Source organism: Augochlora pura, chromosome 3, assembly GCF_028453695.1.
Source record: "Augochlora pura isolate Apur16 chromosome 3, APUR_v2.2.1, whole genome shotgun sequence".
Lineage (NCBI taxonomy): Eukaryota > Metazoa > Arthropoda > Insecta > Hymenoptera > Halictidae > Augochlora > Augochlora pura.
In genome coordinates this window covers 1491874-1510129 of record NC_135774.1, presented here as the reverse complement: position 1 = coordinate 1510129, position 18256 = coordinate 1491874, and the positions used below count along the sequence as shown (strand labels likewise).

The window sequence follows — 18256 nt, the reverse complement described above, 5'->3', positions numbered from 1 at the left end:
GTGTCCAGCTTTGTCCGTGCACAGCCGATGCGTCGCGCTCTGCAGCGCGCGCGTCGCGCCGAATGGACTCGAGGTGGGGGAGAGGAGAACGGCTCGCCGATGATTCGCGCGCGATTCATCGCCGGACAAAACGCCGCGTTTCTTTTTTCGCGAAACGGCCTCACGGCGAGCCGTGTGCGTCCAGTCGGCCGAGAGCATCGATCCCCCCCGTCCGCGTCCCGATAAGGCGCGCTGGACCGAGCGATGCGCGTTCGGCTCTGTCGCAGTTTTGATAATCCCTATCGGTGGCTCGTTAGCCGCATTTAATTAAGCGTGTTACGCGGCCCGTCGTAATCCCCGTCGGCTGTCGCTCGATACACGGACTCGCGCCCGCTCCGCGGCGATGCCGATGCTCGATCGATTGCATAACGAGGTCAATTATAAAACGTTTTACGGCGGTGACTGATGTCTCATCGGTGGAAACTCTGCCGCGGTGTCTCCGCCGGTTAAAAGCTTTCTTAATTATTTTCACGGCTCGTATCCATCCACCGGGCACACGGCTATTATTGCGGCTACGGTTCACCACTCTACAACCTAGTTCTTCCTCCCTTTCTATTCGTTTTTCTCTGCGTTCTTTTTCCTCTGCTCTTTCATTTCAGCTACTTTTACGTCTCACAAAATATCTCATCGCTCTTTCGGATTATTACTTTGTTCATATGCATTCACATATGTTATTATTATTATTATAAATGGTCCTCCGCCATTTGTTTCGGGTCGACAGAATTAGCTCCGGCTAATTTATTTCCACAAACGCAGCGTTCCCGTGGGAGTAACGCGCGACCCGGTCGCCTCGTACACAGTACGGTCCATTCGACGGCCCGAGCGACTGGAAACTTTCACGAACGAGATGCCGCAATCGCGATCGCGAACGAGAACGTTCCTCCCGTTCAGCGATCTGCACGATCGAAAGCTGAATGCCACGGTAATCGAGGGCCCCGCTGCTGCTTGTCGCCGGTGACCGGTGATCGGTGATCGGTGTCCACAGCAACCGAGGACAACGCCGCGCGCGCGCCCGTGTATGTAGATCGGCTCGCACCGGTGCATTTCCTGTGCGACGCGCTGGCGCACGTGACAGACGATGACCGTGATTCGACGGACAGCACGCGAGCACGCGAGCCCGCGATTACGTCTCCACGGGCGAACGCACTCTGCGCATCCCTGTGCAGCCCTGTGCGCGCCGAATGGCCCCGCCAATAAACCTCCGTAACAAGGCCGACCGCGTAACGAACGAGACCAAATGGGGATGGACGAGCTCCGCGACCAGCACCGTGCGACGAGCGCGCGTGAAATATAATTAGGCAACCGCAGTGTACCATGGGTACCGATGATGCCTCCCGCATCAACTTTTCTTGCGACGCGCTTTCGCGGAAAAACGCGGCTCCCTCTGATCTTGTTCCATCATTCGTTCGTTTACTTACTCATTTATTCATTTATGTATCTATTTATTTATTAATTCTTTTGCGGACACCTCTGACACCTAGGCAAAGGTAGGAAAATCACACCAATACAAAGCGAAAGTTTAGATGAATTTTGGGATACGTTCTCGTAGAGCTATTGCTAGGCAATTTAGCTTAAACGAAAGCTGGAAGTGTCCACTTTAAGAACAATATATACAATATTTTAGTAATCCTCCCATAGGAAGGCCAGATAATAAATAGGATATCCTAGGTGCGACGAGCTAATGAGGATTCCCAGATTCCGGAATCGTTCGTGTTATGTTTCGTTTGCCGGTGGTTAGGCGAGAGGAATCGTCGAATCCAGCCTCGGTGTGCGCGAGACGAGATAAATTGTAAGTCGAAGAGGAATTACACGGCCGACGAGTGTCTGACGAGGATCGAGAGAGCGTGTATCGTTTGATCGAGGCAGCAGCGCGCGGCGTTCGTTCCCGCAGCACCCTCGATTTCGCGCAATTTCCCATCAAAGTGGCCCGGAAAATCGCGTACAAATAGACAATTTCCGAGTTTCCACGGGGCCATGGGAACGCGGAGGCGCGCGCACGCCACGACGAGTGTTATGCACACTTGATACCTACTCTCCCGACGAATTCGATTAACGGCGACGCGGCTCGGAAACGATGACGCCGCGCGCCGTCGATGGCCGTTCCCGATGGTCAATCGGCCCGTTTTATTTCGTCGAACGATTTTACAGCGGCCGTTATTCGCCCCGGCACGGTTGTTTGCTCGGCTGCTTTCGGCGCGTTGCCGTCGATAATTTTCGGCAGCGAGCGCCGCCACCGCCGCCGCCGCGTCCCGCAATTATTCCCGCCGCGATGCAGCTGCGAGCGCGACTGCACGTTAATGCTAATTTCCCTCGTGTTAATAATGAATTTCTCGACCGGAAATCCCAGCGCAGCGGACGCGCCGTTTCAAAAAATCCGGCAAGTATTTTCAGCGCGCGACCACCGCCGTCTGGCCGTTTCGTCGAAACAACCGATCTCGCGTTCGCGAAAACGACCGATCCGATCGACCGGAACAACGCGATTCGCTCCGTCCATTTCCCTGTCCGAGCAAATGTAATCCGGGCCGTCCGAATTCCGGAATGGCCTCGTTGGCGGAGCAAGGCCAGGACCGCGGAGCAAAACGTAATCAAGGCGGGAGAATAGGAGGACGCGGGCTTTAATCGGACCGAATTAACGGGGGGCAACGGTCGGGGTTCTCGTGGAGCGCGATCGGTGCTAAAAACAATCCAGGGTGTCGTTTGGCGGGCTGGGCTACGAGCCGTGTGCCGGATTCCCTTGCATTACACGGTGGCAGTCTTTATGCGGTCGGATTACAGGACCGGCGGCAAGCGCGTCGTGCCACGGAACCGCGCCGCTGTGAACACGGCCTAATGGAACGTCCGAGATTAACGGGTGGCCGGCGAATCGTGTTGGTTTCGTTAATCCCTTGACTGAATCGGCGTTCTCTTAATGATTTATCGGCCGCGATAATGCCCGACACCCGCTGCCGCCTCGCCCCGCCCCGCCTCACCTCGCCTCGCCTCGTCGGCTCAACCAGGAACAAGCGCGGCCAATTGATTCCCGCGGAATCCGCGTCTCATCTCCGCCGCGGGCACTCTTAACGACGGAACAAACACGCGTGCGAACGACACGCCACGGTCTAAAGTGCTTCACGAATCGATAATCGCTCGGCCGAGATGCGCGAACGTGCGGCCGCCGTCACGTGCTGCCCAAAACAAATCCTGTTTCTTTGCCAAATGACGTCTAAACGCCTGAACTAATCGGCTTACAAGCAGGAATTCGTGCGGCGGGAACAACAACGTATTTTCGCAGAGCTGAGAAAATAGATTTTTAAAACTGTTTTGTAACTTCTCGCGTAATTTAGAGTTCGGCGAACAAATTTTCCCGGAAGTGATGGAAAAGGTATTTTCAAATATTTCTATACGTAATTACTAGTTCAAGATTTATTTGCCGTTCTGTGTTACAGGAGAGGAGACAAACGTTTACAGTCCATTTAATATTTCAAAGATTGACTTTCCTCCGACCAGGATTTTTTCAAGCCAAAAATATCGAGCTCCAGACGGCCAATCGTGCTAATTACAATTGCGGCGAGCCGAGGGTTGCTCGCGGTCGACCTAGGAGACCCTCGCGCCCCTTGGTCGCGTGACGAATTTCGAAAGCCCCGATATTAACCGCTTGCGGGCTTCATCCGAGTTAATTCGGCCTTAACGTGCTGTGTAGTTCGCCTGATCCGCCGCGGAAGCTCCGACGCGTCCGCGATGTCAGCGGAACGATGGGCGAAGTTTTTTCTGTTTTCTCAAAAGAGTAGCCCCCGTTTGAAAAGCTCGCGGCAACGAGCTCGAGCGCCGCGAGACGCGGCTGATCCGTCGGCTTCCATCGTGTAGACTGTGCTCGATCGAGGCGAGCGACGAGTCTAAATGAATCTGTCTCTCGCAAACAATAGGTTTCCTGGCGGCGGCGGCCCGCGCGCGCGAGCCTCGCCTCTCGCCCGAGGACGATTTCTATGGAGCAGTTTTCATGAATCCTATCTGCGATCCGCAGAGCCGGACACGTTCCACAATGCAGTCGCATCTACGGCAACGAGAGAAAGAGAGAGAGAGACGGGTCCTTTTTTTTCCTCGGCCCCGGTCGGCGGTGTTTTCCCGCTCCGGACCGCTCTTTAGCCGAGCGGACGTTCCGAATCCCGGTCAAGCGGAAAATGCGCCCGGAATGAAATCGTCGGATCGGCGGGAGGAGAGAGCTCCTCGGGAGCCGAGGAATCGCGTCGGCCCGGAAACACGCGAGATTCGACGGGGCCCGGGAACGCCGCGAGAGTGCTACCTGTTTATTTTGAAGACTGTCACCGACGCGCGTTCGAGTCGCGCGAGCCCGCTGGTTCAAATAGATGCGAGCAATATTTTTAGAGAGGCTTTGATCTTCCCTGTGCGCAAACACCGCGCGCGCGCCACCATCCGCCTCCCGGCGGCTCTGAAAAATCGACGCGGGTCCACCTCCCCCGCGCCAGCCTTTTTAAACGTTCCAGAAATACGAAGGCCGGCCCCGGGCCGAGTCACGGATAATTTCACCGGGAAAATATCCCCGCGCGATTCCGACGGCAAATCGGAAATAAATATCCGCGACGCGGCGCGGCGCGTCGTTCGACGCTAACTCGGTTCCCGATAATTTCGGATGGGAAAACCAACGAAGTTGCCGCGAATAGCTAATAGGCGGGCACCTGGGAACGTCTCGGCGGGCCCGCGGCTCTGTCAGGTGTCCAACGTTGAAATTCGGATGTCTGGTGATGGCGAGAGAGAGAGAGAAAGAGTCTACGGGATATCTCACCTGCCAGTCCGCCAACGAGCCGTCTAAAAATACGAGCGCGCAAACACGTCGGCGATCGATCACGGTGCATCGCACCAGACGCACCAGACGCACCACCGTTCCGCCCGTGAGAACAACTTTTACGAGCGAAACCGGCTCTTTTTTCCCCTCCGCGTAACTCCGTGAAAGCATTTCCCTGCGATACGGAAAAATCCCGAACAACGGGGAGCCCGAGCTACTTTTTTTCGCAAAGCTGTGCCAGCAGCCAGCCAGCTGGGATTTCCTGTACGCGTCCGACGCATTTATACGCCGATGTATCAGAAAATAATGCTTCTCGTACCGGAACGCCGAGCACGAAAGTGCGCGGGCGCCTCCGTAATCTCGGAGATTCGAGCAACGATAATCGATCGACCCGATCCGGTTGAGAATTGTTCGCGAGGCGAAACGCCGCGGCGAGACGACGGGTCGGTTACCAAGCGACCGCGATTAGGCTCGCGTGCTCCTAATGACCGAGAGAGAGAGAGACCTTCCACGCACGAAAAATGGCGACCCGGGGTGGTCCGCGCTCGCACGCACGCACGCGTCTCTTCAAGAAAAATCAGATAACACCCTCGCATGAATTACCCGGCGGAGCGCGCTCGACGTCATGAATCATCGGAGAAAATTGCGGCTCCGATTCTCCGCGTCTTCGCATGATTTAAGATCTCCCCTTGGATCGGTCCGTCGCGATCGATGACCGCCGCGGCGCGCGATCGGGTCTCTCTGGTCGGCTCGAGCACGAAAATTCCATCGAACCGGAAAAAAACGCTGCGAAACACCGCGGCGAGGCTCGGTGCTCAACAAGTGTTGCATCAGGTTAAAACAGGAACAATCTCCGCGCGGCTCGCAATAATTTCTCAATCGCGAAAAAGAAACGCTCGAGGGTGAGCTACGAGACGAATCGATTCCGCTCGCGGCTCGATAGGGCAGGGTCCCAGAGCGAGAACGCGTTCTCGAGACCAGCTTCCTGTTGCGAGCTTTCGTAACTTATTAACATTAGGCGGGGACCTGGGCCGAGTTTCTAGACGGGGTCTCTGAGTTATGGCAGCCTCGTACGCGCGACGCTTTTATTGCCGGCCACTTTACGATCCCGTAAAATAACCGGCGGCGTATTAAACGCGCGCGAATACTCCGTGCACGGGTTGCGGCCGGCTCGAAGACATTCTGCGTGTCGCTTTCGTTAGCCGCGGGCTTCCGGATTCGGCCGATAAATCCCGGCGGACAGCCGACAGTTTCTCGGCTCGAGGTGCCGTTCGGAAACCGCGAGACGACGCTGAAACGCGTCTTCCTGCGGCAGAGACACCTCGAAAACGCGGAACGAGCCGGTCGCGGATTTTTTTCGGCCGCCGCGCCGGCTCGTTACCCTGGAAGCGGCAGTTAGACGTCGAAAGCTGCGAGGAAAGGCAAACAGCCCCTCTTTTCTCGGTCCCCGTTTTCTTACCCTCCGGCGATCGTTCTTTTGTTTCCGCGCGTTCTCCTCCGTCCCCAAAGAGGAAAAAGCAACCCCGCCGGGGGGTGGGGAGGGGTGAGGGGGTGGCGCGCGTTCCACTGCAGCGTCTCTTGGCCACCGCCGTCTCCGAACTTCTTCCCCATGGACACCGTAAATCTTTCGCCGGTGGGTAGCTGTCCCTTGGGTAACGCCAGACAGGGAACGGATCATGGTAAGCCACTTTATCGGGACTCGGCCGCGCCGTCACGTACGAATTCGTACGCGTTTTATCGCGTGCCGACCCGAGTGAAAACCCGGCTCTCTCTCTCTCTCTCGCAAACAGTCCGCCGCCGGCAAATGGAACGTCTGCGCGGCGCGCGAGAAAAAGAATTTCAGACGTATCCCTGAACCGATGCGATAAGGGGGAGAGCAGCGATCCGGCGGCACCCCGCGATACCTTCGCCAGCCGCCCGCCGACCTTCCTCTGCGGGGTCGTTTATCGGATTCCTCTCTTATTATTTCGTCGGATGTTTAAATTTCTATTAGGGAGACGAGGTCCCCCCGTGGTCGGGAGTCGGAGAGCCGGGTCTCCGTAAAAGGAGGAACGAAGGAGAAACAAGACGTCATCGACGATACTTTGAGAGCCTTGCGAAGGTGAAGGAGAGCGAGAGAGAGCGAGAGAGAGAGAGAGAAGGAGCCGTCTCGTGACCGGTTCTTCCACAATGGCGCCCCGACGGGACGCTGCCGGATCGGGAGGACTCGTTCGAAGCGAGTCTGCTCGCGCGAGAGAGAAACCGGCGAGAGGATCGTCACGCGACGCTCGTCAACAAGTTGGAAATTGGCATCGCCGGCAGGTAGAGACCGGCTTGTCTCTTACGGGACACGGAACGGTTCCGCGGCAGTTTCGTGCCCCCGCGAACTGCTTCTCCCCGTCCACGAACCAACTCGATGTCCTCTAACGATCGGCTGGGAATTTTGATTCGCGGCCGTCGCGTGTCCATCGGCTAACGGCAATCGCGAGTTCTCTCTCTCTCGACCGTGCCGAGACAATAAAACCGCCAACTTTGCCGTGTCGATGAGAGAGAAGCGTTTCCGCGGTGGTTACGCTCTAGCGACGATATAAGACCGAGCGAAGAAAGTTGTATCGATCGCGCAATTAAGACGCGCGATGCCAGCCGCGAAAAGGCACGCGGTCGATATTCGGCCGATGCGTCCGCTGTTAAGGGTCTTGCTGCCGGGCTCGTTCCTCGGTCGAAGGAATCGGAAAATTCCTGGAGCGTACCGCGTCGATGACTCAACGCCGCCACTATCTTTATGCTCCTCCGGATTTGGCTCTGGAGCGCCGGCGAGAATCGTCGCGTGATAGGGCGAGGGTGAGCCGGCAACAATAAAACGAGCCGGCGTTCTTGCGACCTGACGCGAACGAGACGGAATATTCGCGGCGCGACCGCGAGCTACCTTCTTAAATTGTCCATCCACTTGTCCTTGCACGGTTGCTGGTTCGACAACTCTTCGGTTGTAGGGAAGGGAAGAGAAGAGAAGAGACAAGAGCAGAGAGAAGAATAAAGAAAATAGAAGAGTAGAGAAGTGAAGAGAAAGTTACCTGTGAGAGGACGAATCCGGTCGCTGGCCAAGCGCCGGCTACGCGCCGGCTGGTCGACCCCCAACAGGCACAGGTGAGCGAGCACCTAAGCAGGTGGACGAGGGTAGGTCTCTCTCACCGGAGGGTGCACGTGTACGCGTACGCGTCTTCGGGGACAGTCGCGCGTCGACTGAAAGCTCCCTTACGGGAAACGGTATTCGCGTAGGAGACCGACAACGGCGGCACAACGGCGGCGCCACGACGCAACCCCTTGCCAGCCAGCCAGCCAGCCAACCAACCAGCCGGCGAACCATCCAGCTAGCCGGTCGGCCAGTGGTTCTCTCTCTCCCCCGCAGCGACGTCGCAACCCCCTGACGAACCCTGCCCCCACCATTCCGGCTTGGAAACCACGCGGAGAGGGGTTGCGTGTATCGCCACGCGCCCGACAAACTGGAGGGGGTGTCTGCTGGTGGAATTACTTCGCCTGCCTGGCAAAAACTCACCCCCTCGTCTCTCTCTCTCTCTCTCTATTTCTCTTCCTCCTCTCTGTCTCTCGTTCTCCCCCTGTTTCTCTCCCTCTCTCTCTCCCTCTCTCTACCCGTCGATGCTCGAAGGGGTGGAAGAGTTTAGGAATATGACGAGCGCGGAGAATGGTCGGGTGTTTGGGGCCGATGTACCCCGATCCGAAGGTCGGCCGGCACAAAGAAGATAAATTGGAGTTTCGGGGGTTTGTTGCCGACCCCTTCGGAGAGAGAGAACGTCTTCGTCGTCGAGGCCGTCGCGCGTCGTTTTTACCGGCGAGAATCGAATTCCGTTCGAGAACTCGGCGACGATTAAACCGCTGACAAAATTTACCCCGTCGCCGTGGAAGAGAAAATGGAAAATCGGCGAGTGCTTCTCGCTGGACAAACAGGACGGATGGAAAACGGTTACGACGGGCGGAGAAGAACCGGGAGAGAGGACGATGCACTCTGTCACGAAGGTCGCGATGACGCGGGACAAATCGGGATTTCGAGATTGCCACCGATCTCCGAGACGACGGAGCATTGTCTCCGGCGGGCTTCGGTTCGTTCCTCTTTTCGTTACTATAATTGGAAACGCGGGAAAACCGGGAAACGCGCGGGAATCACCGGGTCGGACGGATCCGCGGAACGGATTAATATTTAATCCTCGGAACGGCGGAGAGCAACCGGATGAATCATGTATCGCGATCGCCGGGAATAATGGGATTTTCGGGCCGTTTTCGCGTCGGGTCGCGCGCGCGGACCGTGCGCGCTAAGAAGGTAATCGAAAATGATATAATATTCGAACACTCGGATAGAACGGGATGGAAGGTTTAATTACTCGGCGGGGGTACCCCGTGCCGCGACAACTCGTCGCGATCATGAATATAAATAAGAATAACCGGGGAAATGAATATTGCATGATAACGGATATTAAAAGTTTCCGAAGGGAAAGTTTGGCCATATTTTTGTGCGGAAGAACGAACGACGAGAGGCGCGAGAAGGGTCAGGCGGGGGGCCGAGGGAGGGGGAGGGGCGAGAGAGGACGGCCGCGAAGGGATGAGGAGAGGCGCGCAAGGCCGATGAACCGACGCGGGCGCGAAGGTCGTCCCGACCGAATAAAAAAAGGAGAATTAGGGCTCGGCATCCACGTAATCTTGGGGACCCTCTCGCAAGGATAAATCGAACGGCGCGGCGGCGAGAGGGAGAGCCACGGTTGGCTCCGCGAATATCTGGATCCCGACGATTGGATCAAATTCGTGGGAAACGGACAAAGGGGGCTGGAATATTGCGCTCTCGCTGCCGGGAACTCTAATTCCGGCCTTATTAACCGAAGCGGAGGAAACGGAACTCGGTGGACAAATCTTCCAGGTACTTTCCGATCCCCCATCCGAGCGGGCGGACGGAAAAATCGTAAGATTTGAATTTTAAATATCGCGGGATCCGCCGTCCCGAAATCTTACCGAGCGCCCGGCAATATTCGCCGACTTACCGGGCCCCGAATAAAATTAAGGGCGACACCCAGGTCCTGACAGCAATCCCCCCCCGTTCTCGCGGCAGACTATGCCGAGACACGGCGGCGGTCGGTCCGCGATCGTTAACTTTCGCAATCGAAACTTTCCCGTTGACGGGCGCGAAAACAGCGCGACGGTGTTCCGCAAGAGAGCCGGTCGCGTTCGTTCCACGGAAAACTTTTTTTTCCCGGCCATTGTGTCGCGAGACACCGGCGAGATAAATTAGAGTCTGCCTGGCGCGGGAAAGGGCGAAGGGAGGGCCGCCGGACGAATTCGATTGCCGACGCTATTCCTTGAGAAAACGAGGAGGCCCTGCGGGGGAGGCCGTTGAGGGGTGCGCGATGATGCGATAAAAAGTTGATCAATAGTATCGGGGGTGCGATTCGTTAACGTGCAACGACGACAACGGCGCTCGAGAGCCCGAACCTGCGGGCACGGGAGAGGCTCGATAAAATTCCCGCTTCGAAGGGAAGCTTCTCCGACTCCGGTCCAAGACCCGGCGAGGTTCGAGTCCTCGGGATTAACGAGCCGATCGAGACTGCCGTAAATCCCGAGGACACACAATGCTCGCGGCCGCCCCGAAAACATGAATATTCACCTCTCCTTCGAGCCCGGTGGTTCGGATCTCCGATTCGGGAGCGACGCGACTCGCGGTCGCGGTCGCGGTCGCGGTCGAGGAGTCGGGCATAGACGAGAAATAAAGTCTGCCGGATTTCGAGGACGAGGGCGAGGACGGGGCCGGCGGCGGCGGGGATGATGGCGACGCGATGGTTCATTCTGCGAACGAGACGAGTTCGGTGCACGAGAGAGCCCGGACCAGGGAAACCGGTTCTCCCGAGCGGGAGCGGGAGCGGGAGCAGGAGCGCGAGACTCTCCGGCAGAGCTGAAGGATGGTCGCGGTGTGCCCGGAGGAGGCGAGCAACTTCTCGACGTTGGCGCGACGAACGAGCGGAAGATCGATCGCCTCCGTGCAACGCCGACATAGAATCTCGCGTGTCGTGTAATTTCGGCCGCTCGCCGGACCCCGAGGAAACCCATAAATCCGCGAGGCCGGCCGGGTCCGCGCCGGAAACGCGCCGGCCCGCGAGCAAAGACGATCCACGTATGACCGATAATTTGTCCCGGGGCCTCGTATAAATACCGGCAGCCCTTTATTGGCTGCGCCCTGCTCGCGATCAAGGCCCTCTAGTTACGAGCCAGACGTGCCGCGACTGCGACGAAATTTCGCTGGAGTTCCGCCAGGCTTCTTTGATTAAAAGAGGGGATATTGTTTCGCGTACGCCGTCGCCGCCGCCGCGCGCGGCGCAACTCGTTTACAACAAGTTAAGCACACGAGAGAGCTCGGACTTTGTTAACGCTCCTCTGAAAAACCGTTCCGCGACCTGCGGCGACTGGCGGGGCGACTCGCCCCTCCCGTGTCCTACGTTCTTACGTCTTCGGCCAGGGGGGTGGCAAAGGTCGCATCATCCTCGATTCCGCAACGTAAGCTAATGACGCGGGACGAGAATTGTGATCTCGCAGCGTCACGAAATTGATACCGTGGAACCAATTTGAAGTCACTTACGCGACCTGCTCGGCCGTCGAACGATCGATGGGCTCGCCTCCTAATTATCCCGACCTCTTACCTGAAACAGAAAAGAGTAGCAATTATTGGAAAGCTCCGCGGGCGGGGAGTAGTATCCGCGCTCGACGTACCGAAGACTGGATGCGCGGAATCCAAGAAAGACCAGCTAGTAAACATATCGATTACCTGGGGGGGGGGGGGGCGGCGGATGCGACCAGGGTCTCGCGATACTCGACGGAACGTGTAACAAAGCGCTTACGAGGGGTTCGCCGCGCCAAGATTTACCGACCGGCACGAAACATTAATTTTTCCCCGCCGCACACGTTCCCGTAACCCGTTTTCCATTTCGCGGTGTGCGAGAGAGGATACGCGGAAAAGAAACGAAACGATACCGAAACGGAAACGCGAACCGTCCCGTCTGGATAATGGATGAGTCATGCGCATCGGCGTGCTTCTAACGACCAGAAGTTGCGCGGATTTTCTCGACTATGGTAAATTTTGCTGAGACTGTCCCCCGATTTCGAGACAAGAATGAACGACGCAAGAAAAGGGGAGATACGATTGTTTTTTATATTCATTGACAATCGACGAGTAAAAAGCAAGCAATTTGAAGAAAAAAGAAATTCCTGCAAATAGAAGCGATCGTGTGAGCAGGGGATAGAGCGTGGTCGACGATACGCGAGTTTATCCGGCCGCGCGGGACGGATAGAGAGGCTCGTGAGTCGCGACATTGATCGTCTCGGTGAACGCTGTTGCCAGTAAACGAATCTAATTCCAGTCTCCGCTTCCCGTGAACCTATATTTCATACGCTATACGCGATACGGTGGCAGCCGGCGCGTGAGTCACAGGCGATGCAACGCGCGACGCGACGCGACGCAACGCAACGCAGCCATTGCGTTAACAGTGTCAGAACGGTGCGTCGTCCTCGCGGTAACGAGGCATCCAGATTTCCGTCCACGTGACGCAACCGTCGACGCGCGATAAAATTCCGTGCGCCGCTGATAAACGGACTTATCCAGCGCGCACCTAGTTCCCTCCCCGGGACAGGAAGTCGAAGCCGGAGCGACGCCTTTATGCAGTCGACGAGCAACACGCGCGCGGAGTGACGTCACTCTGACCGCGTCCATTTGCTCCGATCCTCGTCGGTCGTTTTTCGTCCATCTTCTTCCGTTGCCCCTCGGTCTCGCCGCTTCCGAGAACCTCGTGATCCTAAATTATCGCGCTGCCGTGTTTGTCCGGCGGACCCGTCCCGCGTGTGTCACGATCCGAGGGATTCCGCTCCTACGAAAGATGAGTAATCGAGCCATCGTTTTCGTGGGCGGAATAGCGATAGGTTTCCGGATGCGACGGGTTTTTCGGCGATCGGAATAGAAGAGATCCGTGTCCCAGAGACATCGATCCACGGAAACGAGAGTCGGCCGGTCCCGTCGTCGCGATGAATTTTCATCGGGGATCCCGGAAAGTTCGACTCCTCGGCGCCCTTCCCACCCGGAGATCGCGCGGGCTAAGAAGCTTGATAAGTCGATTTAACGGGCGACTTTTAATGCGACGCCCGAAACCGGTCGGTTCTATCCCTCCGGGGAACTGCGAGCCGATTATTCGCGCTTCACGCTCCCGGACCGGATCGCGTTCCGTGGACGGACTCACGGTCGACGGACTCGGGGATTAACTTTTTCGAGGAACCTGCGGCTCGATCCGACTGCGAAGTCGACGCGAAAGTGCTTTCCGATGACGAGAGGACGGCGAAGGACGGCCGTCGAGCACGGTTAACAGGTTAAGACAGCTCTCGTCAAAGCGACGCGGCACCGTCGGGGCTCGCTTAATTACGATGGAGGGTTCGACGGAGCGGTTCTAATGAACGTCCGAGAGAAGCCAATTGAAAAATAGCGGTCTCGTGTGTACACAGGTCTTCATCCGGGTGTCTCTTGGCGGCAGAGGGAGGTCGCGGAGATCCGCCACGCTTTTAAGTATGTAAAATTAATTAACGTTAATTAACGTTCGCTGCGAACGAGGTTCGTGGCTCGAATACAGCGCGGAGATTACCACCCCCTTGCGGCGGCCCATTAAAAACTGCCGGGCCGCCTATTTGTTTTACCGACCACGTGCGGGCCAAAGGCTTCAGAGGACCCCGTCATTCGATTTCACCTTTTCCACCGCGAATCCGAGAGGTACCCATCGCTCTCTCTCTCGCCCGACAGATCCGGGGCTCTCCTTTTCCGACGGCAAAGGGACTAGGGAAACGCCTCGAGAGATAAAGGGCTCTCTCTTCGCTCCCCGCGGACTCGACGAGCGGTCGCGGCGGCGCGCGATCTCCGACCATCTCTCGAATAAGATGCCCACGGTTGATCCCGACGAGTAAATCGCCTCCGCGGGAGCCCGTGCCAAGTTGCGGCGTCTGGGCAAGTCGCCGCCGAGACTAGACTCTCGAGGCGTTTCCTCGTTTCGGCTCGGACCACGGTGAATCAGTGGAAACGCCGTGTAACGACTCCGCCGCTGGCGGAACAGAGTCGGAAGACCACGGCGACGGAGCGAGCACCAGCGTCGTTCGAGTAACTCTTTGCAAGCGCAGTCGTAACGACGACGGGGCGAGGATCTTCGCGGGGCTGCGGGAGCCGGCTCTCGAGGATCCTCCTTGCATCCCTCAATTTTACGAGGGTCCTCGCCCGTACGCGTTCGACCGTCGAACGCGCGTCACCGCTTGGGAATGCTGATTGCGATTCCGCTTTATCGAGCGCTTAATAAAAACGGCAAATATTTGTCCGGGGAGAAGAGCCGGGATCCCGATAAGATCATCGGTGGCAATCACGCGTCGCGTGAGTCGGGTCGTCCGCTCGGATCGCCTTATCTCGTTCCACCGGCGCGACAACGTTGGCCTGTTTAGGCAACCGTGTCGCGAAACCTTTCCAGTTCGCTGTGAACTCCGCGGAGACGCTTAGGGGGGAAAGGTCACCGGGCAATTAGAACCGGAACACCGCTACGAGACGACGGGAGAACGGGTTTCGAATTGGTCGGTGAGGTCAGCAAGTCACCGATTTTTCCACGGTGTTCGCCCGGCGGATCCGCGATTTCGATTAAACGCCGCCGCGGGCGCGCGCGGACCGTTCCGACGAAGAAAAACAAATTCTCGGCGTGATACACGTTCCCGAGGCGTCCATGAATTTTAATGGTCGACCGAACGAGCGCAATTTGCAGCGCGCATAAACACCGGCCGTACTTTTCCCCCGGAGCGGCTCTGTCCGCTTGATTAAAATATTAATCGCGCGACAGATGCGACCGAAAACGCGGAAAGCGAGCACGTTACGGCGCGGCCGACGCGATCGGGCTAACGAGCGGGGCGCCGGAAAAAAATGCCGGAAGAAGCAGGCGCGCGCGGAGCGAAACTTCGACCACCCTGTTGCGCGGGGGAATAACTTGGCGATACAATTTGCTTCGCCGGCGGACACGTTTGCACACGTCGCGCGCCGCAACGCCGGCCGGCCCTCGCATTGTTCGAGCCGCGTGACAGCGCTAATTGGAGCTTGACTTTGCTCAATGGCCGCGATGAAATATCGATTAGTCCAATTAAAAGACTTCCGGCTCCCGGATCCGTCGGAGGGATTGCCGAGCTCGCGGTCCGGCCGCGTCGCCGATTGAAACAGCTTCCGCGTTCCACTGTTTCCTATTGAATCCGGGAGATCAGTTGCCGATACGGTGTACTCCCATGTAAAATAATAAATGGAATGATCAATTGCCCCCATCTCCCGGTTTTAATAAACTCCTACTCTACCCCACCTGCTCGACGTACGAGACAGTCGCGTCCGCTGGACGCGCGGGAGAAACCAGAACAGTGGATTCCGATCCAATAACTCGCGTATGTCGGAAATTCTTTTTGCCTCACTTTGAACCGTTTCGCAGTCGCCGACTATTTTGTTCGAGCGCGACGCAACGAAGCACTTTTATCGAATAACTTTCTCGTCCGGCGAGCAGCATTTCCCGTAGCCAAATTTACTAATTCCTTGTATATTGATGGCTCGCGCTCGCAGGGTGATGAAGAAATGAATTTTTCGCCGATACCCGCGCATGCTAAAACGACAGGCTTCGCAAAGAAATTATGCGAGAAATCGCTTTAACTGCCGACGGTTCGCGCGCATCGGTCCTGGCAGTGATTTACTTGGAAAACACTGTCGCGTTTCATCCGATTACTCTGTTCCGAAGAGTCCCTCCATTGGATAAATAACAGTATAAATAATACGGGAACGCGAGCGGCAGAAACTATAGCATAATTCACGCGCGTGTCTAAGCTAAACGACCGTGATATGGACCCTCCTCTCGCGTGTCACGGGCTTAATGTATTTTCTTGCCGGCGTTCGCGGAGCGTGTTTCACAAGACGATACACGTCGACGCTTTCCTTTGTCGACTCGGCTGCGATACCGTTGCGAAACCAGCCGGCAGCAGCTGGTAACACCGCCGCCGCTTTCGAGCCCTGGCCAATTCCCCCGTCATCGGCGCAACATCGAATTACACCAGACTATTATCCGGGTAAACAGGAACGACGGACGATAGTCGCTCGCAACACCGGAGATTAAGGGACGCGCCGCCTTGTTTCGGGCCGTTGTCTCGTGGAGCGAGAGGCGCGACGCGCCGAGGAGAAAGCAGCCGTCTCTGACGAGCAGATTCGCGGCGTGCTCGGAAAAATTGCCGCGTTCCACGGCTACCCCGACTAATCCGAGGATCCGAGGACTCGACTCGACGACGAAGACGTTCCCTGCTAAATATTCATCAATTTACGGAACCTCGGCGGCGGATTCCAGACGGGTGGAGGGAGAGGACGCCGGGACTCGATGATATTCGTAGAAACTGGATTATCGGACAATTTCGGGGGCCGACCGATTCCTTTTCTAAGCGAATAATATTCCGGCACGGGAACGTAGGCTACGACATCGAGAGATTACTAATCGAATTTTAGCGAGCCGATACACGCGTGTATAGCCATTTTCTCGTGTCCCCGAGAAAGCAAAGAAATCGAGTCGAGCCGCAGCGCAGTTTCATGTCGGAATCGCGGCGTTCATTCATCGCGGTCGAACGGAAGTCGCGTTTTTTTTTTAACGCGGTGTGAAACCGGAAACGCGATGTCGTAATCCCATTGATAAATTATTTATCGAGCCGTTGGATCTCTCTCTCGCGTCGCGTTTATCCGCGACGAGGACCCGGGGGCGGCGCGGATCCGCGCGCGGCCAGCTCTCCGTAATGCGTTTACGGCGTCACGATGAAAATGCATAATCTTTCATTAGCGGGACTCGGCGGAACTATAACTGGCCGGTGCACTCAGCCAGCCGGCTGCCGACGGCCGAGAGAGCTCAGGCACCTACGAGACGATGCATCTTCCTCTCTCTTTACCGCGCCGCGTAAAAGCCCGTCTCTGCCCGTCATTCCGGGATCAATAGCCCCGAGGACTTTTATCGCCGAGATAAATTACGCCCCCGGATAAGGAGACACCTTCGCGAGCCTCGGCTGCAGTAAACGAACAAGGCCGTAAAAAGGAGGCGAGCGAGACGAGAGTAGCGAGCCAGAGAGAGAGAGAGAGAGAGAGAGCGAGGTGTGCGAAGAGCCCGCCCCGCCGGAAGGGAACCGTCGCCCGGAACAAATTTAATATCCCACCCCCCTTTGAAGGACAAGTTAACTCGCACAGAAACGTAATTGAACGAGGAATCGAACAGGCTCCCTTTGATTGCGAGAACAAGCCCGGCCCACGGATTCGGTTTATTCGATATTACGGTGTGCAATTTCACTTGTTGCCAATTAGAATCCCCATGGTCGGCGATCGTTCCACGGGAATTTTTAAGGGAGGTCCCGTGCAACACGAGCGTCGTCTAGCGAATTTAAATAACAATTTCCCCCCACGAAGTCGCGCCGCCTCCCTTCGGACCTGTCCGACAAGCGTGTGCCCTTGGCTTCTCTCCCCTCATCGATCCGTCTTCCGAAACTATTTGACTAGGGATCGTCTTAATTAAAGGCGTCCACCCTCTAATTCTCCGCGCTATCGTTTTATCTGATCGCTCAAAGTCGCCGCTTCATCGAGACGAGGCCGGGTGGGTCTCTCCCGACTATTCAGGCCTATCGGCGGAATCTCGCCGCCCTTAATTAGAAGAGGCTCGTCGTATTTTCGCGTTGGCGATTCGATCGTTAATTAGCATCGGTCGTCGCGCGCGCGCAACCCGCCGCGACGTCGAAACCGGGAATTTTTCTCGGTTCGAAGACGCGGACGAGTCTCGTCGCGTCCCGAGACCCCGCGAAATCGTGCACGGGACTGAACGTTAATCCTTAATTCGTCCTGCAACTGGAAGCCGTCCCGAAATGGATTTTCTATCGCCGCGGAAACGCGAGCATCGGAGTGACGGCCTCCGCCGCTGATCATAACATATTTACGGTAAGCCGGGTATTTTCGGAGCTTCCGGCATCGATTTTCGGATTGCGATTCGGCCGCGCAGTCCCGCCCGCTGGCGAACTATTCTCGATGCCAGAACCGTTGGCATTAATTTAGCTGTTAAATCGAACGCGGACGCCTCCCTCTCTCTCTCCCTCTCTCTCTCTCCCTGCCTCGCGAGAGACGCAAGAGCCTTTTTCCTTCCGGCGAACCGTCGAAGCGTGGCGACGCTACAAAATCCCACTAATTGCAGCCGCAAGCCGAAAAATAGCCGGGTTTCGATCGGCTAGGGGCCACGCGCTGGGAGGGAGACACCCTTCGCGGGCGAAATACGTTCGTATTTCTTCGGTTGTTACCCTTTGCCATCGACCGTCTGCGGGGCGCGTGTCCTGGGGCCAAGGACCTTCGCTCCTCGTATATCC

General features: G+C 56.8%; 1 protein-coding gene across 2 annotated transcripts in view; it reads right to left on the bottom strand.

The window, feature by feature from the left end:
- Positions 1–18256, bottom strand: part of Gckiii (Germinal centre kinase III) — a 108856-nt gene that overhangs the window by 75593 nt on the left and 15007 nt on the right. The window contains exon 1 of one of the 2 annotated variants that reach the window (XM_078176457.1): positions 7870–8069. The exons of the other annotated variant lie outside the window; for it this stretch is intronic. The gene's annotated coding sequence lies outside the window, so the exon portion shown is untranslated. Of the gene's footprint in view, positions 1–7869; positions 8070–18256 lie in introns of those variants that run through there. 2 annotated transcript variants of the gene reach the window in all.